The following is a 23,515-nucleotide window of genomic DNA, read 5'->3' on the forward strand; positions in this document are numbered from 1 at the left end:
GTCATGTTTGGCTCAGGAACTCAGGTTTTAAGCCAGAACCCCTGGCGTCCCTCATCAACAAACCGATCGAGGACTCAAACCTGTTTGGTAAGGCGGTGGACGATGCACTGGAGACAGCCAAGAAGGAATTTGATACCCTAAAGACTTTAGACAAGATCACAAGACCTCCTAACAAGCGAGGGTACAGCAACAGGCGCTTTTTTCGTGGACGACAAAACCAACAACAACAACAATACTCCTCCGCAGGCAACTGGTCCTCCACTCAGGGAACCAGTGGACAATATGCTCACAGAGGACAACGTTGTGGCAAGGGAAGAGGTCGGGGCCCCACTCCCAGAGGCTCCCCGGCTGCCAACACCAAATGACCCGAAGGTTCGGGTCCCCTCCCATGCAACTCCGGTCGGGGCCGGTTAACATAATTTCTACAAGCATGGGAGGAATTACCACAGACTGCTGGGTATTGTCAACTATAGCCCGCGGTTACTGCATCGAATTCAGTCGGTCCCCTACATTCAGACCCCCAAGGGGAAGACGCCTATCACCGGAGCACCTCGCCATCCTTCTTCAAGAAGTCGAACTGCTACTTGAAAAAGGAGCAATAGAGGTTGTGCCTCTATCAGAGGTAACCAAGGGTATTTATTCAGTGTACTTCCTTGTACCCAAAAAGGATTTAACCATGCGCCCTGTACTAGATCTTCGCCCAGCGAACAAATTTGTAAAACCTCAAAAATTTCATATGGTGACTTTGCAGGAAGTAATTCCCCTGCTCACACAGGGGGATTACATGACAACACTGGACATGAAAGATGCATACTTTCATATTTCAAGGTTGCCAGCGCACAGAAAATACCTCAGCTTCATGATAGAAGGCAAACACTATCAGTTCAATGTGCTACCCTTCGGCATAGCTTCAGCGCCAAGGGTATTCACAAAGATACTGGCAGTGGCCCACCTGCGTAGGTTGTCCATTCCGGTCTACCCTTACCTCGACGATTGGCTCATAACAGGGGATTTGTACGAAACATGATTCTCAAATACCCAAAAGACTGTAGACCTTTTGTTCCACCTGGGCTTTTCCATCAACGAAAAGATGTCCAGTCTAGACCCCAGCCAAATCAAGTAATTCCTAGGGGCTCTTCCATCCGAGCGGGGAGGAAGGGTGGGCGCATGTGAATCTAAGCAGATACAACCATCAGAAATGCTTTTACGGTAAGTAATGCATGTCATCTGGGTTAAATCCCAAAATGGACAAGTATTTACCAGGGTTAAATTACATCTGCTGCAAATCCCAAAGATGAACAAGTATTAACAGGGTTAGATCCCTTCTTCTGCAATTCAGTTGCTCAGTATTAACAGGGTTAGATCCCATCAGCTGCAGTTCTGTTGTCTGTAGTTGTTCTCCTCCAAGCGCGTTCTTATCTCAAATAATCATCAGGGAGGCTGTGTTTCTTTAACAGGTGTTACTGATTAGACCCAAAGGATTCTGGTAGCTGTTGTGAAAAGCTTTTTCAGTTCAGGTAACCAGGGACCGACACCCCTCCAAAAGCACAAGTCCGGGGTTATTGTGCCCCACTTTAGAGAATAATAAAGATGGTTCTCTCCCCTCCCCCAAACTTGGGAAGGACTTGTGCTTTTGGAGGGGTGTTGGTCCCTGGTCACCGAACTGAAAAAACGTTTCACTACAGATACCAGAATCCTTTGCGTCTAATCAGTAACACCTGTTAATGAAACACAGCCCCCCTGATGATTATTTGAGATAAGAACGCGCTTGGAGGAGAACAACTACAGACAACAGAACTGCAGCTGATGGGATCTAACCCTGGTAACACTGAGCAATTGAATTTCAGCAGAAGGGATCTAACCTTGTTAATACTTGTTCATCTTTGGGATTTGCAGCAGATGGGATATATATTTTTTGCAACAGGTTTAATTGACCAGGACCTGCAGTGCGCGCCTCGCCCTCCTTCATTTTTACACAACACATATAGACAAGGGCTGGGAAGAAAGGGAAGCCAGACAGTTTACCAGACAGGATACATGGTCACAGAGGCACCTAATGCTAACACTGAAGAGACACAATCATGCTGTCTCTAAAGGATATAGCATTTAAATGAATACAACGCACACATCAAAACCAAATGGGACTAGGCATGGGTCTGATATCTGTGGCACTCAAGATGTTCACAACTATGACTCCTGTTAAGTCAGAATGCCTATTTTGGGGATTCTTGGGCCAATTTGTGGGGCCCCTCAACTTTTTGCTTTTTTTCTCCTTGCTTGTCCCTGGTTTATTTTGGGCGGTCAGAGGGACTTCTCCTGAAGTCCTCCTGCCATTACTTTCCTTTTTGCCTTGTATATGGTATATGGGTTTGGGTTGCCCCAAGGTGCCAGGTCCCAAGGGTGCCTCTCATGCTCCCCATTTATTTGCACAGTTTTTAGAAATGAGCTTGGTGAAGCTAAATTCCAGCTACCACCAAAGGTGCAAGCCCTTTTACTGCATTGGTAGTCATTGGTCTGTACTTCAGGTCTTCCTTTATTCAGGGGGAGCACGAGGTAGGCGTAACATGGCTGCACTGACCATTTGTGCTCTTTCTGATCCCACAATGGCAGCCTCTATATTGCTCCTATCTGGTTTAGGCCTGATGGGTAATTTCCTGTTCGGGTGGCTCTGGCTAAATTGCAGTTCTAGGGACAAACCAGAATGATAATTTCCCCCCAGACCACTTCAGTGATTGGCTGGCTGGTCTTTGGCCAGCCCCTTTGTGCAAGGGCATTTAGGCTTTGTCCACCCTCTGCTTCGCACTCTGTTTTGTTCTTGCAACTTGGATGTGGCTGTTTCGCTGAAGAACATTTCCCATGCATCCCACTATTGTTGCCATTTTTAAAGCCCTCACTTCAAAACGTACTAAGTGTAGTGGCTTGTACATATCCAAGATTTTTTTTGCTTCTGGAATTCCAGGCTAGGATTCCTGAAGTCTTCTGCTGACTCCCCACATCTTCTGGGTTGAGCCCTCCACTCTGGAAACATTTTTCTGGTCGTTTTCCACTGTCTCAGCTAGGATCATCCGCTGGGCTGTGGGTCACTGCTGATGTCTATAGAGGGTGCTGAGAGTTCACTGTGAGGGACTTCACCCTGTCAAAGGTGAGGTGGGGCACGCCTTGCTCCTCCTGGGTGTACATTGTGCATGAATGCTGGAACCACTGTCCCTTCTCCAATACCTGACAATCTCTTGTCTGGCCAGGGTTCTCCTATTTCAGGGCAGCAACTGCCAGAAAGCACCTGGTAGCAACCAATAAAATCTGGACCACTGTGGTCTATAAGGGGACAGGTGTGCGTCTGTGCAGGGACCGGCCTTGAGCGTACACATAGCTTTGCAGGTTCGTATTTGCTTGCAACAGCAAACTCCCCCAGATGGAAAGGAAACGCTTTATAACTTGCATTTATTCAAAAGCAAGTACATCTGATGGCAAATAAACACTACAAACTGCACAGAAATATATATTGACAGAAAGGAAAAAAATGCATAAGGTTACATGAGCACAATTCTTATGTTCCTTTGGGTACAGATACAGATTTGGGGACAGTCGCACTGTGGCCTTGTTCAGGACGTGCCGCACCTACACGATGCTAGCTCAGCTGGCAAATGCCTGCTTTGCCCCCAGTTGGTGTGAAGTTTTGAGTGTACCGGGATCTGTCAAATATTATGTAGACCCTTTCTAGAAGTTTCTGCACAAACACGTTTTTGATGGAAAAAGTACTGCATCCGTGTCCAACACACTCCTGCCCCACCTCCCTAGACACGGCCTGGGGATGAGCGCTCTGGTATGAAGTCTTATCAAATTGACCAAGGTCAGTATGAACTCAGTACTATCCTGTGCCTGTTGATGCAAAGTATTTTAGAGGAAAGAAGAAAATCTGCAGGCCTTCGATGTGTACTTCAAAAATCAATGAACCCTTAGCAAGCAAGTTCTTCAGGCCTAATGGCTGTGCTGTCTATATGTCATTCCACAACGCAGTGCCAGGAGAAGGTAATCCAGAAGAAGGGGAATGGACTGGGGAAATGAGACTCCCGACATGTCAACCTCCAACAGATCCCAGGAGAATGGGAGGGCAACAGGCATATAATGGAGTGAGTAGAGAATGCATGGGGAAGAGAAGATATCCTAAAATCCTCCCCAAACCGAATCTGACACCAAAATAACCAGCATAGGAAGAAAACCAAATGAAATCCCAGTTCCAGAACTGCATCAGTCAGAGACCTCCAGAGATTGCAAACAAAACTGTGCTTTAAAAGAGGCAGGGGCTAAGACAGTTTTCCAAACCTTTCCCTTTGTGTAACCCAGCCCTTGGGGAGAAAACACAGCATAGATTGGGCCACAGTCAGGTGGGCCATGGAGCCAATTGGGGGTGGGGTTTGGTGTTAAAGGTAGGAGACTTACAGTATGTAAGGGGAGTGAATGGAAGGCAGACTATGGGTAGGTCAGGAGGCAAGAAAGAGGACAGAGACCAGTGAGGATGGTGTACCTGGTGGCAAAGACTGGAGTACAGGGAGAGGGATAAAAGTTGGTTGGGGGGGAGAGTGGTACCAGTTAAATGTAGTGTGTTGTGAGGGGTGCAAAAGGTGAGTGTGAAATATAGAGGAAGACTTGTAGAGCGAGAGAAGGAGTTTATGGTAGGAAGTTGGTTGGAGTCGTGGTCAAGCAGGAAGAGGGTGTAGTTGGAAGAGCTAAGCGGAGAGAGTGGTAAGATTAGAGGACAGGCGTAAATAGGGGAGCAAGTGTGGAGAGAGGTGAGGAGGGCGTGTAGAGAGGGGTGAGGACAATGGAGGGTAGAGCGAGGGGGGGAAGAAAACTGGAGGGTGTGAAAGACTACTGAAAGGGGCGAGTTGAGGCCAAGGGCGACGGATTAATGTGATCAGGTAAAGGAGAGGGGGGGCGGAGCATGTGCTTGAGAGAATGGTCCAGGGTGTCTGTTAAAGGCATGAAAAAGTTCATTTCTATTGAACAAACCTGGATGGGGAGTGCTAGATAGGTGACCCCTTAGAAGAACCCCGGATGGAGCCAGACAATGAGGCTTTTTGAATTTAGGCCCTCATCGCTAGCAGGCATTAGACAGTAGGTGTTAATGATCACTGCCAGGGAAATATCTGCTTTAGCAAGGCCTGGGTATCCAGGCTAGAAAAAAACATATTTATTACTATTCTTAAAGTAAACACTAATGAACGCTCTTTCGAAGTCAGTTATTAAAGCCAACTTTGAAGTGCTCCGGAAGTATGGCTGTTGGGCTGGGAGTTCTGCTTCTACTGTTTGTTTGGAGTTTGGATTTTTCTGCTCTCGTGGTCATCTCCTAGACTGCGTCGGCAAGAGGAGGTTCGTCCTGCTGCTCAATGCGCGTAACACGCCGATACATGACTGCTACTTACTACTCCTTGGACTCATTATCTAGGTGATTACTTGCTTTACTTTCTGTGCAAGACTCCGGGTTTGCCGCGGGTCTTGCTCTTGACACGCAAGTGAAATTTACAACGCCAAACGTGAAACTCACTCCTTGTTTCTCTTTTTCAGCCCCACCCAATTGTCCCGCCTTCTGCCCGCCCTCCATCTACAGCCACTTCCTCAAAAGCACTGGTGCATGCGCATTTTGCGCGTGCATCCAAAGTGCTCCGGAAGTGTGGCTGTTGGGCTGTTTGGCAGTGCGGCGGGAGCAAGGGGCCATTGACCATGATTTTTGCAAGTAAAATCTTGTTGTTGCACTATGTTGTGAGGTTAAAATCATTAACATGATATGTATCGGAATTGTGTGTTAGGCTGAATAATCAATTACAAATTGTGGTGCCAGTGGCCATAGGAATTCCTGCTTCTAGCAATCGATTTGTGAATTATCTCAACACTCGCCTCCTTTTCCCTTTGGAAGTAGGCAACGTGATATCATATTCGTGATTGCCCCAGAATGGTGAACGGGTTATGAAGTGGATGGAAACTTACTGACCCACAAATCACAATGCATACTAATACTGATTGTGAAATTCCACCTGTGTTACCAGCTGTATCATCAGCCGTGATGCTAGCCACGCCATCAGCGGCTACAAGATCAGATGATGATGAGGTAATGGGCGCAACTATAACTAGTCCATCCTTAGATGCTAGACCTAGGATTTTGGAAGAAATTGGTATTTCATCTAAATTTAATGTGACCATTTTGATTTTTTGCACCAATTATGATACTGATGCTGCTAGTACAAACTTGAAGTTCAAGCTAAAGGACTTGAACAATAGTAACCAAATGGGCTCCCTACAAACTAATCAATTGCTAACTTGTGATAACGGTATGTATAGTCTCACCAATTTATCCTACAAAGATGACATGGTTGATTGCTCACTGATGGGCCCTACAATTGAAGCCGGATTAAGCAAACGTGTCCGTCTCTCCCTTGGCCCTTCAACACCAGTCATCAACGATTGGCCGGGCGAGAGGATGTATTTATGATGAGCAACCATGCCAAAAAAAAACAATATTATACCCAAATCTATTTCTGGCATTCTGGGTGGTGAAAAGTCCAAATTGGTGTGGGAAACTGACCTTGTTACTGATGCCTCCCCCAGTAAACCTATGGTGAGCTCCTCAAATGCAAAAAGTGCTCAAACTGCACTTAATGACAGAATGTTCATAGATATTCAGGAGTTTCAGTCTAGTCTGAATGATAGAGATAAGGAAGTCTCCAATAATGAAGTACGCTCAGAGAGTATTACCCTTGATGCACCATCACTAAGTCTTGATTTTCCTGTATTGGCAAGAATTCTGGACTTGCTTGATAAAGGGCATGAGCGTTCCCATTATGAGATCGGAATTATGAGAGTAGCAATTGGGGAACTTACAAATAAAACGAACAGAATTGAAGGCCTTTTGTTTGCATGTGACGCTGTGGCCGCCCTTTCTGAAAGACATACTACTAAGAAGGTTATGGTCGATAGTGCCAACCAATTTGATGGGATTTTTGGTGCAACTTCAACAAAAACGCAATCCTTTGCAAGCACATTAACCCTAATTGCCCAAAAAACGATTTATACACAGACTGATGAAAATATTGACGAAATATTCAAAGTGTTAATTAAACGTCATCTGGAGCAATTGAAGGCTGATCCCATCCCTGCCTTGCACAACCATTGAGTCAGATCCTTATTCCCGTAGAGGAGGTGAGTGACAACTCCGATGAACTGAATAGTCCATCCCCTCTGACCGATCTGATCGATCTTTCTGAAGAGTGTCTGGACAAGAGCCAACCCACTCAACCTGACCAAAAAGAATATGACTCACTACCGCAGCATATGATAGTCCTAACCCGTAAAGAAAAAAGGCTTGCTGGGAGGGAAATGAAAAGGAGGGCTAAAGCAATTGCTTTAGCAAAGAAACAAGCAAGGGCAGTGCCAATCGCCCAATCAAAAACAATGACTGCCAATTTTGAGAATGAAGCGGTCATTGATCTCTCCCAGCTGGATGATGAATCCAGGGTCCTATTGGATCTAAATCCTCCACACAATAATCAAGATTAAAAAAAATAACTAATAAGACAGGTCCCAAAAAGAATGGCAGAGTTAATTCTATCGAAAAAAGGGGGCAAAAAGAATGTAAGATTGCACCACCGACTAGTCTGATTCCTCCCGGCACTATGACTGGGGGATTACAGTTGTCTCTCCCAATTCTATCCCATCTCCCATAAGCAAACTTCTTGCAACAAAAGTAAAACTAATGAAAAGGAAACGAAAGAAACTAAGTTGAAGGTATTAGGTGAAGAACGAGTTGATAAATTGACTTCTGTCGAGCCATGGATGATGGGTGTGTTGGGTAAAGATCCATCGCGATCAAATGGAATCTCGCACGACATGAATGTGTTGCCAATCATTAATGGCGTAATTGTACCGTCTATGAATGTTGTGATACAAAAAGAAAATGCTGTTGGGTCACCTGTGGAAACGGTAGCCCCTCCTATAGGCGGTGTGACATGCGGTCTAATTACTCAGCAAAATGATGCCACCGAAGATCTTGACCTCAATGAAGATCAGCCCTTTATACTGGGATGGGAAAGTGATCCCAAAATCAATGCTAAATCCAATTTGACTCGATCTTCACTATTAAAAGCCTTTCATACCATCCCTTGTCTAAGAACAATAGGCTCAGAAGATACTGATTGGGTAAGACTGGCTTCTATTCACAACAATAGGATGACTTGTGGTTTATATTCCAGGCTGATTAGGAAATTGGTTTGGGAGCAAAAAGAGAACTTTGTATATGTTCTTTTACATTCTGAATTAGAGGCTAAAGGTTTTCGGGAAAAACCCATTACTCCCTATGTCACAGTAAGTCAAAATACGGAGACTGTACAACTACCCCACATCAATGAAGAGTTTGTTAAACAGATTTTAGCCATGGCTGCCACATTGTCTGGGCATAACAATTTGTGTACAGTGGCGCCTGCATCCACCTTCGCAGCACCACCCTAGCTATACGCAGTGTGATCAAACTTTTGAATGTCTCTCTTGGAATAGTTGTGGGTTGGCTAACCTTAACAGATGGTGGGGTACTATGGATGTTAATGCCTACCCCGCTGTTATACTACTACAAGAAACTATGCATGTAACCCACTTCAATGTGGAAGGGTTTGATTATTATACTCATCCCGCGTCAAGAGGAGAAAAGGGTAGACCCTCTGGGGGGGCTAGCAATTCTAATTAACAACGCATGCAAACTCATCACAAAATGGTTTTTCAAGGATGCCTCTATAATAGCTATTGAACTAACCCCAGGTATATCATGTGCAAACTCCTTACTAATTATGCGTATCTATTGGAACAGGAGTATAATTACGTTCAATTAAATAACTGGCACACTTGACGCTATCCTCGAAGGTGCATTCACCCGACACCCACATCTGGATGTCGTGGTTGGGGGTGATTTTAATTCTTCTCGTTTGTATAATGACATGTGTATGGGGCGGAATTTAACAAATGCTAGTAATACTATGAAGAATGGTAAAAAATGGGTGGACTTTTTCCTTAATTGAGATATCCAAGTAGTCCCCAGCAATAAGGATTGTACTCACATATTGATCACTTTTTCAAATCCTTGACACTACATAACTCATTTGATTTAATTCACATAAAAGAAATTGGGTTTTGGTGATCACCATACAATCTCCCTAAAAGTGAAAGTAGATTGCTGGTCTTTTGAATCTAACTCGCTTTTGACATTGGTGGAAAATGATCGGGTGGGTCTTTCAGTCAGATGGAACCCCTCATTTGTCATCAGTTGACAAGACGAATCAAAACAGATCCGGAAATGAATATAATTGTGACAGATCTATACTTTGATTTGAGTAGAATTGACACACTTATATCTGAGAGGATTGACTACCGCCTCATTGAGATGGTAAAGAAAAGGAAATTAACCTTGTATAAAAATCTTCTGAATAAAGAAGTGTAAGAACTATAAGATTCGTCAACTTTCTTAATTAGTTCTTGAACCGCTTGATTATTACTCCTTAAAAAAGAACATCCTTTATAACTATAAAACTGAGGTGAATAATTTAAGAACAAAACTCTACTTAAACGACAACCAAAATATGATGCATAACTTACTTAACTGATACACGGAAAATGTGGTCTATACTTAGGAGGTTAAACGATCCTAAGGATGGTCTAAAGGAAAATGGCATATCGGCTGATGAATGGGCTAATTTCATCAAGTGCAACTATGATTTGCCGGGCCAATTTTCGAACTATGCCAGAATTTACTTTTGTAAAGTCATACCTACGCATTCTTCTTGGTGTCATGAAGATATATCCAGGGCAATTATGAAGCTAAATCCCTCAAGGGCTACTGGCCCCGATGGCATTCCCGCATGTTTATATAGATCTGATACCGAGTTGTGGGCAGAGATTCTAAAATACAGATTTGATGCTATATTCCTATTGCAAGATGTACCTAAATCATGGTGCTCTGCTGTCATTATTCCGATTCATAAAAAAGGTCCAATAGACAATCCCTTGAATTTTAGGCCCATTGCCCTAACAGACGCTTCCTCGAAGGTCTTTCGTCAGTTAATTCTTGAAGAACTTCAGGAATTTATGAAAAATAATTCATTATTGTCAAGGTTTCAGATAGGTTTTAGACGCTGTATGGGTTGTCCTTTCAACGCTACCTTGTTATCTCATATTCAATTGAATAACAAACATCATCATATGGGTGCTGTCTACATGGCAGCGTTGGACTTAAGTTCAGCATTTGATACAGTGTTGAGAGAATTATTATGGGCTAAAATGCTAGCAATGGGATTTCCTGGCCATTTGGTATCGCTCATTGCCTCGCTTCACTCTCATACTAATTATAGAGTAAGACTTAACAGCGAAGGCGCGCTTACTGACCCGATTCTGTCTACAGTTGGGCTAAAACAAGGCTGCACGATGGCAGCAGTGCTGTTCAATTTGTACATCTGTGATGTGGAGGGATGCTGGGCAAAGTAAATTATCTACCCTATTAAATGTGGCTGCCTTAAACTGAATTATATTGGTTTTGCCAACGATATTCTTATTTTCGACAAAACCCCGTTTGGGTTGCAGAATAAGATCAATGCATTCAGTAGCTATGCTGTAGCCCACAACCACTCTAAGGCCTTGATTGTCATACTATCTGATGGGAAAAAAAAAACATGTTTCTATAACTGGTCGATTGATGGTACACGAATCGAAATAGCCTCAGAAATTAAATATCTGGGTTATCTCCTATCTGATGCCTTTTCAAAATCCTGGTGGAGGGAAAAAATCCAAGTAAAAATTAAACCTTTAGTATCACAAATGCGAATAATTATGGCAAAATATTGTGAATTTTCACTCCTGCCCATCCTTCAGTTTTATCTTCTAAAAGTCGAGCCAACTGTTATATATATAACTGATATGTGTTTATATGAGGTGGATGACATATTGGATACTGTACAAGGTGGAGTATGGAAAAAAGTACTTGGTTTATCCCTTGCTGTTCCGAATGACATTGTTCGACATGAACTGCGTCTTTTGCCACTCTCCGTGAAACGGAACTGGCGGCTATTAAATAATTATGCAAAAATTCTTGACCCTCCCTGTAACTCCCTCTATGAACACCTGCAAGACCTGATTAAATTAGGGTGTGTGAGATCACTAACGGGTCATGTGGATAAAATTAATGATTTAATGGCATTATTGGGGATTCTGAAGGAGGACTTAATATTGGGTTTACCTAGCTGCAAATTGAAATTGCAATCATATTATTGGAGCTGTCAGGCGGACAGAATTGGACTATACAGTTCTTATCATGAGTATGCTCAGTGTAGAAGAAAGTAGGGGGTTAGATCTAAATATATCTTGCAATTTCCATCTTCCATTGCTCAAACAATATATCTTCGATTTAAACTCAATCTCTTTCATATCAATGAAAAGTTGCTCAATGGTGTAAATGTGATTTAAAGTTTGCTCATGGATCATGCCGCTTTTGTAATAATGCTGCGGTTTTGGAGACTCTCAGACATGTGGTCATATATTGTGTATTTTTCGAAGATTTGCGTCAATCTAGGTTTGGTCACTTTATGTATTCAGACGCAATATTGTCCCGCGAGGCTCTATGGCAAAGATGTATGTATGGAGACAGTGTTAAGCTTATTATTAGATTCTAAGCTGAACGAACTGAATTTTGAGGAATCTGATATTTATTAAGAAATAATTTGTATTAACATTATTATACACTTATTTGTTATGTTATCTGTTTTGTAACTGATTTTTAGGAAAATTAATTTTGTGTATACAATGAATTCTAATATGTATTTTTTATGATATAAATGTTGTATCTAATTTGTAAAGGTTTTTTACCATATACAATAAAAAAAGAAGCTAACTACTACACCATTCCTACAGCTTGGGGCATCCGAGAGTGCCTCCCCATCCTAGGATGGTTTGCTTCTGTACTACAATCCTCTTTAGTTCATCGAGCTATCTGGAACAGTCTTCGCAGGTTCCTACATCTTCCGGGAGTCCTCTTTGCCAAAGTCTCTGATGCAGGCTTGAGGGTCGACATCTTGGGAAGAGCCTTTCGCTGGCTGTGGGTGTAGGTCCCTGGGAACCGAATCCTGGAAACGATCCATGTGAAAAAGAGCTGTTTACTCACATTGTTTAGTGCTGCTGGATCAGTTTCTGCTGAACTACCTTTGACTCCTGGGGTAGGCAATTATTCGATAGACCCAACCTCGCATGTCCTTTTGGTCCGGCGTAGAGGTTTCTTGGAGAGTCTTTACGGCAATTAATTCTATTGGGTGTCCTCCTGCTCGCCTGCTTCTTCCTCTGGGGGCACTGGGTCCTTCTGACCCCTGGAACACTTCTTTGGGGTCTCCTCTGTCAGGCTGTTTCTTTAAGCTCGAAATTTGACCGAATTGCAATTTAAGGTAAGATCACTTAGGTCCTTCTTAGCAGGCATTATCTTTTTGTTGGAACCCTAGCACAATTCCAAGCCATATTATGACTAAAAACTAAAATTTGGTAAAACCCCTCAGTTGATTGATTGATATTTTATTTCTATCGCGCTCGTACACAAGTGTTTCAGAGCGCGACAAGGCAAGGGAGGGGAACAGGGGAGAACAAAACAGCGATCTTACTAGGCCCAGTGACATTGAGAATGCGCAAGTGCATAGGAGAGGGGGGAGGGGAAAAGTGCATGGAAGGGGGGAGAGGTGGAAAGTGCGAAGCAGAGGAGAAACAGATAAATAACAATAAATAAATAATAAAGGCAACAAACAGTGGTAATGCAGCCAGCAATTTGCAAGTGCTAGGTTTAAGGCAGCAGACAGGGTTTCTAAATAAGCCTTCTCTTCCTAACAGAATCCACTAAGAATCACCAGCAAATAGCTGAAAATATTAATTTCTGAAAAACAGCATAGTCATTGCATTTAAATAACTACAAGTTAAACCAACTTGGACAAAGTGAACGCAATGAATAATGTGTTTATGAAGGAATTAAAAGGGTGAGTCAAGCCTTAACAAATAATTTTACATTATGAAAATAATATTTGTGAAAAAATTGATTTTCTTTTCTTCTCTTTCTTCTTTTTTCTCACAATAATGTTATTTTGAGTAGGATTTGCTCTCCTGATGAACCATTGTGACCAACAATGGGGAAACACGTGTCGAGTGGGAACAACAATAATTGAGTGAGGAAAAAAATTATATTTTCTCGTTGAGAATCTTTGCTTATCAAATATTTAAGTGTGTGGAAAAACACTTGGACTGAATAACTTTAAACAAAAAATAACGGAATTGAACATGTGATGGTAACATGTGGAATTAAAAATAAAAAGCACTATGGAACATAACAAATGACAAGTTATAAAGATTTTTTCTTTTTCCTAAGTGAAAATTGGATCTTTAATTTGAAGACTCACCGCAATAAATTTAACTTTTAAGGTTGGCGCATTTGAGTAAAATTTAATTTCTCATATCAATTGATTTTCCAACTTCAGAACAGTAGTGTATAGTCCTTAATTGAGTGGAATTCACTTTTATAGAGTTGACTCTATGGGCAATACGTGTTCTTGCTTCAGCTTCAACCACTTCTACGACTTTTGCTTCAGCCTTTAAGATGTTGCAAGCTGTGGACTTCTTACTGAAAACGAAATTAGGCACACACGATTTCATTTCACTCATACACTACCACTTCAAAGAGACACGTTCACAACTTTCGGTCAGCCTTTAGCTTCCAAGGTATCAGAAAACATTGTTGCATTCACTGTCTCTTTAAACGGTACTTGCAACACACAGAAAAGTAATTTCTACTTCAGTTATGCTACCAGCAACTCTCTCTTTGTTAATACAAGCCACACGGCCGCCTGGCAACAAGGTATTTCTGAAATTGGGGTAAAAAAAGGCTTTTTTTTTTAAATTTTATTGGTTTAAAAATCAAACCTTTAAAATATGACAATTCAAAACAAAACATTTCACATCTTAATGTTGTTATTACTCCTCTACGTTATGCCCCTGAGATGTTCGTCTCTTCTGCCTTACACAAGTAGTGTACGGACCTTTCTCCAAGGTGTTTAGCTCATTGGTCAGTCCACACTTGTTATACTTTCGTTTCAACGAATCGGGGATCAGACACTTGGGTTTGTAAGATAACCTCTCCTCGATTACAGCCAGGAAAGAGGTCAGGGGCATAATTTGTTTCCAATCCGATCCATTCCACATTTTCTGCCACCACTCGTCCGCGTGCAGTGTTTGATGGTTTGCGTACCACTGTCCCAGATGAACAGATCTTTCATTTTTTAAAGAGTGACAAAATAACACCAGGTGTTTAAGGGATTCCGGCTCCTTAAGGCAGATACGACAAATGGGATTTGAATCAGTGTCATCTGCTCGAAGTCTGATGCGGTCCTTTGTCTTGAATGAGTTCAGCCTGAATAACAAGAATAGTCTACGTGCCTTTGAGTTTGGAAAACAAATCATATAAGGCTGCAGTACGTTGTAGCTTTTCGCTTCAGCGGGCGCATCTTTCATTGCGCTGGCAGCTTGGCGTTCACTACCTGTGTCAATCCAGTCAGCGCGCCAGATCTTCACTTTAGCTGCTGTCGGGTTTACGTGCAGGGCATGTAAACTAATGTTATTGATGGTTAATAAATCTTCACCTTGTTTTACCCATTGGGACAAAATGTCGGAGCCTCCACTGCACTCATTATGCAGGATCTTGAATTGTAGGATTCCCTCTTCAGTTTTGGATTTCCGGAACAACGATAGTTGGTTCCAGCAGACCCTCGCATGCAATGAGACCAGCGCAAGTTCATACCTTATGCATGCAGTAGATTTTCCTATTGGTAGGCTTAGAGCCTTCGTCCAGAACATATGTTCCAGTGATGCCCAATGTGTAGACGGGCAACCAAAGGCATTTTCAGCGCCATATGTTAAAATCGGGCCACTTTCTGTTCATAAAAATTTCTCACAGGTCGCATTGATAATCGCCCATATATTTTATGGATCACAAGAGCCTGACGTGCCAACTGTCCACATTTCCTCTTTGATTCAGTCACCCAAGGGTCATCACAAATACTGGAGTTCAAAATCATTCCTAGATATTTTACAGATTCTGATGTGCAAAGGACCTCTTGCTCTAGTGACCACCTGTGTTTTGAGCACCTCTGGTTTTTGCGTGATCTTAGGTTCTCAAACACCAAAATTTCAGTTTTTGTAGATCTTCCGGACACCCCCACCCTTCCAGTTTAACCCATAGCGCTTTGCGATGTATCATATCGAAGGCCATGGAAAAGTCAACAAAAGCTGCATACACCTTTGTGTTTGTGCGCAGGGCTTCCATTTTTAGAAGATTTAAGATTAGCAGGTTCAGTGAGCAACCCACCATTTTCACAAAACCTGCCTGTCTTTCGTCCACTTTTTTTGCTGTTTGTGCCCAATTAATTGGTCTGTAATTTTTCAGTGACGCTCTGTTCCCTTTCTTAAATATGGGCACTATTATCCCTGACTTCCATGATGTCGGTATTTGCTTTTGCGAGTTTCTTCTTGCAAAGAGATCGAAGCACAAGTCAGCCCACAGGTCTGGGAACTGTTTAATCATAAAGTTCGATAGGCCGTCAGGACCCGGGGCCCTAGAGTTTTTCGTTCTCATTATTGCATCTCGTATTTCGTCTCTTGAGAAGTTTAGGTTCCAATCTGATTCGATAGGTGAGTGTGCATGTGGGACAAGGGAATTATGATATAGCGCAGTGAAGTGCTGGACCCATTCAGCTTCCGTCACCTGACTTATAAGTAATGCCTCTTGTGGTGATTCCATCGCGTTTATTGTTCGCCAAAACTCACCACCATTCTTATTGGAAAGAATCTTCAACATTACCTCTGCATCATTTTGATGTAATATAAACTGGTAACTTTTAATCCAGTTTTTGTAGTGTTGTTTAGTTACTTTGTTTCATTGCATTCTTTCTTCTTTTGGACCTAGATTATTTTTCCGAATTTCGGCTCGCATGGCTCTTTTGCGTTGCATCACCGTTAGATCAAAGGAGTGTTTTTTCTTGAATGATCTGTTTTTCATTCCATTATTTGAGCTTTTAAATTGCGTCAATATGGGAGCATACTCAATATCCAAAGGTATCTGCTTAAATTGGGAGCATATGGTGGCCACTTCGTGTTCTTCCAGTCTTATTCGTAGGCGATTCGATTCTGCTGAGATTTGTGAGCGCCATTTTTTACTCAGGGCACCTTTTGTGTCGTAAAATTTTACTACCAGCATTTCGTGGTCGCTGTTTATCATTGCCCGAACATTCAGAGATTTTGTTCTCGTGTGCACACTGTCAGAGACAAAAATGTAGTCGATGGTTGAACTACAGAGCTCACGCTGCTACGTGGCCCTTGGTGGAATGTCACCTTGGGTACAGCCTTTTAACATAGACAAACCTCTTACAGACATTTCATCTGTCCAGGTTTGAGCAAGGTGACCTTTAGTGACACTCTGGGGTTTAAAAAAATCGATATTTAGATCACCACAGAGTATCATACCTGTTCCTCTTGATGATTCAAGCAAATTTTCAATTATGGAGGAAACTTGGTCAATAAAGGGGTAGGACCCGGCGGCTTGATGATTCCAGTATACATTAAGTATGTGGAATACATCAGAAGGTGATGGCTTCTCTGTGAGCTTTCTTATTTTGCATACTTGAATGTAGGGCGTATAGTTTTTAGAAGTTATCAAGCGGTAACCTGAAGACCGTTTGATCAGTGTTAACAGCCCTGCTATCAGGCGCCCCTTGTCCGCTTTAATAGCAGGGTTCAAAGCACATTCAAATTGAGAGATCACCGGCAGTTCGCGCAGCCAAGTTTCTTGCAAGCATATGAGATGTAAATCTTGGGCCCATGCGTTATTTAACAAGTGGACAAAACCACATGTGTTCCAGGAGGCAAGCAGACATTCTTGGGCCATGTTGGTCTTTGAGCATTAGCTGTGTTGTTTACTATTTAAGGCTGATGCCAGCAAGTTCCATTCCTGTGTTACTTCATTCCCTCGCGTGCCGTTTAGTGCAGTTTCCACAGGGATGACCTCTGACGCTCCGTTATTTATCGTTATTTTGATTTTATCCATCGTGCTTGTTCCGACTTCCTCGACATGCTCCCAAGGGCTCAGAGTTCTGGCAAATATGCGCGGAGTGATGCCTCTTCTTGATTGACTCGTCTTGTCCCCAATGGCTCGACTGAGCCATGCCGAGTGCTTTTGTGCATTGAGAATGTTCCAAAGATGGAGATGTTTCTGTACGTAAGGGCCGAGAGACACATAGTCCTGCAGTCTTGAATGAAATATTGCGTGTCTTGTTCTAGCAATTTATAGGTATCAAAGCCCAACAATAACAGATCTTCAGCAGCCTCTAAAATAACATTTGAAATTATGTGAGAATTTATATGCAAAATCACTTTGTCTGTTTGCCGCTCGTCCGGAAATTCAACCGTTTTCAGGTCTTTCCAATCAAGTGAGCGCAACCGAGGTATATGATGAAGTAATCTCAACACGCTTGATCTGTTCAAAATTAGTTTGTCACCACCTACCAACCTCTCCAGCATTATTTTAATCAAGCTAGGCACTTCGTTCGAACCCCTGTTTTCATAACGGTTCTCTTTCTTCTGATTGTTTGTTTTAGACTGTGCAACATGACTATTGGCGATTTCTGGTAGTGGTAATTGTGAAACAGTCAGGACAGGCATCCCAGACCCTTCAATTCTTTTTGAGTGGTTCTCTCCATTTACTACTTGATGGTTGCCTTTGTCGAGATCTAACTTCATCTTCCTGTTGTTCAGCCTCTGCCTTTCCCATTTTGCTTGAAGTGTCATGAACTCTGGGCTCTTAAATACAAAATCTGATTCTTCTATTTCTCTGACCAGGGGCACCAGCTCACATCTCCTCTGGTTAATGTCTCGTGTTGATATCGAGGAAGTGCTCTTGCTCACTTCGATTGTTGCTCTTTTTACAATTTGTGTTTCTTTTTCAACTTTCTTAGGAGCATTGGTCGTTTGAGGCCGGAAGCACTGACGGGCTTTTTTGTGAGCGTAGGTCAACGCACAGTATTTTTCGTACTGGCAACACATTCTGTCTCAGGATCTTCATACGTTGATAAGCCTATTAACTCTTTGTCAATTGCCAAATCTTCCCCACAAGGCAATATTTCAGTAGATATCATCACGTTTTCTGCTGTTAACGGTTGGTCCAATGTTTTATCCTTAATTGTGTCTGCTAGTTTCAGGCTTGAGGTGATTGCTTTGTCCACCAATTGGAACATATTCAGATTACGTACAAATTTCCGTGCTCCTTTTTGCTGGGTTTTTTAATGAAAATTCTTTTGCTTTTTCACCATCCTTGGATGAGTTTTTTTTGTAATCTTGTTTACTTTGGCCTGATTTTGTGAGTCTTGGTTTCCAAAAATGGGAAATATCCCAGCCGGAGTCTCGGATGCTGCGGGGTTATCTCTCATTTCGCCCACCTGAATCCCCTCTTTCCCAGGAGGCATTGAGCCGGATGCTTTTTGTGAGTCTGATAAGGCAGGATTTGCAGCATTTCTAGCTTGATGGAAGGCCCTGTTAAACGATATGTCCAGGGGGTTAGAGAGCCCAACATTTCCGCATTGTGGTGTGTTACAGATGCTGGATTTCTCTAATGGAGTTTCGGACGACGGTGGTACAGCATTGCGCCCGGGTAGCTCAGGTGCATTGTCTTCAGTTACAAGACTTTCTGAAGATGTAACAGTCAGGTGCTGAGATTGAGTCGGATGAACTTGGAAGGCAATCTTCATAGTCCCCTGGACGGCATTAGAAGCAACTTTAGCGGAACAATGCGCCTCTGGCATCCTTGTCACGCTCGAGTCGCTAGCGCAACTATGGATATCTCCTTTTTGAACGATCAGAGATTTCCGAAAAAGGGACAAAGCTTCTTTTGCGACCTCTGCAAACAGCTTTTTGTCGAATAAGTCGTTCTGTTTCACATTATTTAAGGAGTTTATTCCTACCAATATCTTTTGAGTTAGCTCCTCTTGTTTAGCCTTTTGGGCACAGTGTGATGCTTCCAGATGTAACACTTTTGAATTCATCAAGGCCAATAGAGTTGTAACGTCTTTCACATTTTCATTTAACGATTCGTACAACTTAGTAAAGGGTGTTAGAGAAATGGCCATTGCAGATGTTAAAGCTATTAAAAGTTCATTTGCTGGTACATGAGCACAGGGGGCTCCACTACCCTCACTTCGTCGCTCTTGATAAGGCCGGGGTACCCATCTATGCCACCTCCTTTCTCGACTGATTTTAGGAAAAGTGCATTCAATTAACGACAATTCTCTTGTGGGAGAGTCAGTTAATGAGTCTTCACTAGATGTAGCCTTGTTTTCCAGACTTTGGGGTCTCCTCAGAGATGTTGATACTGGCAATCTTTTCTGGGAGTCTGCTACATTAATGTGATGTGACGATGTTGTCTCATCTGAGGATACAGAAGTGGCTGCCTTAGTTCTTTTATAATTGCCGGATCCCCATATGTCACGGTTTACATTTGTAATTTTAACACAATTCCTTTTCAGGGGTGCTTTAGATATCGCATCCTGCACGGGGGTAGATGTCACAGACTGTTTAAATGAATGGGATTTGTTTAGATTAATCAATTTTTGAAGCACGGTAGAGACCTACGTTATTGCCCCTCTGTTCACTACCTAAATATGGATCACACACCAAATCATCCGCGTGCACCATTGTTAGCGCTTCATCCACGGTCAGCAGTAATGATATCAAGAGGGGGATAGGCTCAGCAGCATTTGTCATTTTGTTTAGGGAAGAAAAATCGTTTTGAATTATTGCACCTACCTTGTGATTAGTTTCAGGAACATCAGTACGATTCACTGCACTCTTGGGTTGCCATATCTCTGCGCGAGCAGCCGCGGCAGGGCTGACGCGGCGGGCCTCTGCCAAGTCCAACAGGCGCTGTGTTGCCTCTGCGTCGCCGGCCACAGCGTCGCATCCTCCTACTGCTTTCGCTTCCTGTGACTGGCTCCGCCCCCCAGCGTCAGTGAAAGCGTCCTCCGCCTCGTACAACAACGCTGCCTCTCCGAACTCCAGCGGCACATCACTCGCCGGCCCTGAGTGGCCGGAAGCTCGCACATCACCAGCTGTCTCTATGGAGGAACGGAGCTCGCCCACCCCTGCTGGTAAGTCCTGAACCACGATGAGCGAAATATCGCCCGTAGCGCTCTGACAACTTGCATTATTTGACATGTGCCGATTTATGACTTCAGCTTGTTTAGGGCTACTTAACACGGGCGTAGGGTGGATTTTTCCACAGGGGTCGGAATTTGGGCGAGCACCCTCATAAGGTGTAGTCCCACAAACTTTGTGTGGCAGGGGATGAAATACAATGTCTTGGATCGGAATATCATGGTCCGTAATGTGATCCATATTTTCCAATGCAGATCGGCAGGAAAAGTATTGGCTCACCTGTTTGTTGCGTGCACCTTTCACTGGCAGCTCATCTTGGAATGCCATGCGTTTGACTTGCGCTTGCGTCCTTAGGGATGTGGATAAGTTCGATGGATCCATCATCAGCGCTGCGCCACTCGCCAAACAGCCAAACAGCGGATTCCTTAGACCTCAGGGCTTAACGCCGCAAGGGCGGGCGAGGCGGCCTTTTGTGTCTGGTGACCCAGTCAGGTGACTTGGTCAGGTGGTAGGTCTGTTAAAGCCACAGGCACAACACAGGCACACGCACCTCCTTCTCCTTTCTTCCTTTCTTCCTTTCTTCTGTTCTCCAGCAGGATGAGTCACTCGCCTCAGCCAAACAGTGGATTCCTCAGCCCTCAGACCTTTCACTACACGCAAGCGTTTTATCCGTGTTACATTTCACTCCTCAGAAAGACTTCCCACTTCTGAGATGAACTTCTACTCATTTAGATGTATGTGCATGTACAATTAAAGCTGGCTACAGTTACCGGCAAGGTATTTCTTTTGTTCAGGAGCATAGAGCTCCCTTTTCCGACTCCTGATTACAGTGGCTGCTGCTGCTTCCCAGCTTGGTTTCTTCTCATACTACTGCTACGGGCACTGTTGGGATCCACACCCCTCTGCTGTATGGGTGGCTCCAATCCGGCCTCAAGGGAGAGCCTTCCACTCTCCAGTTTTCCTCTGCTTGCTTATGCACACTGGTCTTGGGAGCATGCACAACTTCAGCTCTGCATTCACAACAATTGGGCACACCTGGAAAGACTGCCTGTTGCTACCAGTCCCTTCCAATGCTGCCACAGCCAAACAGGGTTTGGGATCACAGGAGCAACCTGTCCTTCCTCTGCTCTTGTGTCCCATCTGTGGTCACACTTCCTTGTGATCTGCAAGCTTCATGCTCTGCTTCTGCTACTGCCGACCTTTCAGCTCCTGCTCCAGCTTCTTTCTACTGCTCCTCCTTGCTGCAGCTTTTATGCCCCTCAGGTGGGCTTATGGTCTCAGGTACAGGCCCTTGGGCCTAATTGCCCGACCTAGCCAAGAGCCATTAGGCTTACTTGCCTGTATTGCTCTTCAGCCCTCTTCTTCAGTCCCTGCGAGATTCTGGGACTTGCAGTTTATTTTGAAAAATGTAGATGTTTCTTATTCGTTAAAAGGTTTTTCTTCCCATGATATTGAGAGGAATTATAAGATTTAGCTCTTTGAGAGACAAAAGGTTTAGAAACGGTCACATGTTTACTGTTCCTTTCAGCATACCTTTGATATTGTGGAGGATATGGTGTTTTTCTGGAAAGTTAATATCTTTAGACATTTTTGTTCCAAATTTGACTAGTATGTTTCTAACCCTAGACTGACATTCATATGAATGACAAGACGCTATTACCTCTCTGGGAATGATCTTACTATCTATCGTCCAAGGAACTATACCATGTCTCGCCCTGTAAAATCTCCTCACCGCCTGGGCTTGGTCTCCACCCAGGTGATCCTCCCGCAATACACCACCCCAGGATTGTAATCAAGAAGCACCTGCCCTTTCCTGGTCCCCTGAGAGTAGACTCTAGGCAGTGTTTTAGTGGGGGATCTGCAGTATTCTCCACACCTGTCAGTTCCTGAGATTTTGTGACTGAAGAGTTAGTCCAGGTAGGGTGCAAATGCCAGGAACCAGAAGAGGCATGACCCTGAGTTCCTAATGCGATACTGTCAGGGTTGCTGTCTGGTCTAGTCCACAGCTACGGAGACAGCTGGAGGCTCAGTCATTCAGATTGTTCTATGTGAGGGCAGTCTTACAAGTCTGGAAAATACCAAAGAAACTGATATGTAAACTTTACCAACAGGGCTATGCATTTCCCTATTCCCTGAAATCGCGATGACTTACTAGTTTGGTAATGTGGTCCTAGCATCAAAATAATGGAGAAAAGCAATATAGTGTCAGCGGAGCATATTTTGTCTTAAGGAGAGGGTTGGCAGATTTAAAACCTGGATTAAGGGACCTTGTTGAGGTTGAGCTTCTCAATGAAACATGATTGGGACTCTGAGATTAATATCAATCTCCTAACTGTCCCTGCCTACGTAATATACTCACAGAAAAGGATGTGTCTTCAGTTGGGAGCCTTGGTGGCGTGATCTGTTCATCAGTGAGGGAGTTGCAAGACCTGGCAGAAGGATGTTGATCTGACACAGCTCTGTGCACGCTGTTGCCTTTTGGCACGTTCGACCAGAGGTTCTCTTGTACTTTCCGGTGCCGTCAGTGCATTTCGGAGCCTGGCTCCGTCCCCAGATTCACCATCTTGGCTACAGGTGCTAGGTGTCAATGCGTGACCCGTTTAGCAGTTGTACAGGTTCCACCAAGTGCAGGGGCAACAGTGATCCCTCCATTCGGAGTGTAAGGCCTTGTGGTCCTAATATGCCCTCCTCAGAGCGTGGTACTGAAACTTCCTTAACCACCTCATCTTCTCTCCTCTGGTCCCCGCTCTCTTGCTCCCTCTACTTTCCTTCTAGATACCCTGCAACATTCAGTCCCTCGTAAGATCCCCTACAAGCTTCTCTTCCTTTTACAATGTTCTTCCTGCCCCTTCTTCTTCCGAGGCCTCCGATTGTCTGACCTCCTTGGCTCCTATTTCCTCCTCCCGCATTTTTTTGCCGTCCCAACAAGCTTCTTTAAATTACTTTGCTTTTTCCTCTCTGCCACCTCTTTTATGTCTTTCTATTTTAGAGTCCCAGGTAATTCCTGTATACCTCGCTGCTGGTTTCTTCCCTTACAGCCGCCAGCTGCCGTGGATACCCTCACCACCTGCAGTAATCTCTGCAGGCTTGCAGGAAGACTAACACTGCTATCTGGCAGTCCAGTCACTGCTGCCTGCCTTCATATATGAGGTGCTCTTTCATGGGACCCTGATGCCTCCACTTGGCTCCCCTGAACATGACATGTCTGATGAGCAACTCCTGGTCGTGCAAAGTTTGAGCAGTCCTAAACCCCATTTCTTCCACAGGG

At 43.7% G+C, this 23,515-nt stretch overlaps 1 protein-coding gene across 3 annotated transcripts in view; it reads left to right on the plus strand.

Annotated features, from left to right (window-relative positions):
* The window catches only part of LOC138447860 (lysosomal alpha-mannosidase-like), a 493,239-nt gene that overhangs the window by 317,189 nt on the left and 152,535 nt on the right, over window positions 1-23,515 (plus strand). The window lies entirely within an intron of this gene.

Source organism: Ambystoma mexicanum, chromosome 3q, assembly GCF_040938575.1.
Source record: "Ambystoma mexicanum isolate Mex_15411 chromosome 3q, UKY_AmexF1_1, whole genome shotgun sequence".
In the NCBI taxonomy this organism is placed as follows: Eukaryota; Metazoa; Chordata; class Amphibia; order Caudata; family Ambystomatidae; genus Ambystoma; species Ambystoma mexicanum.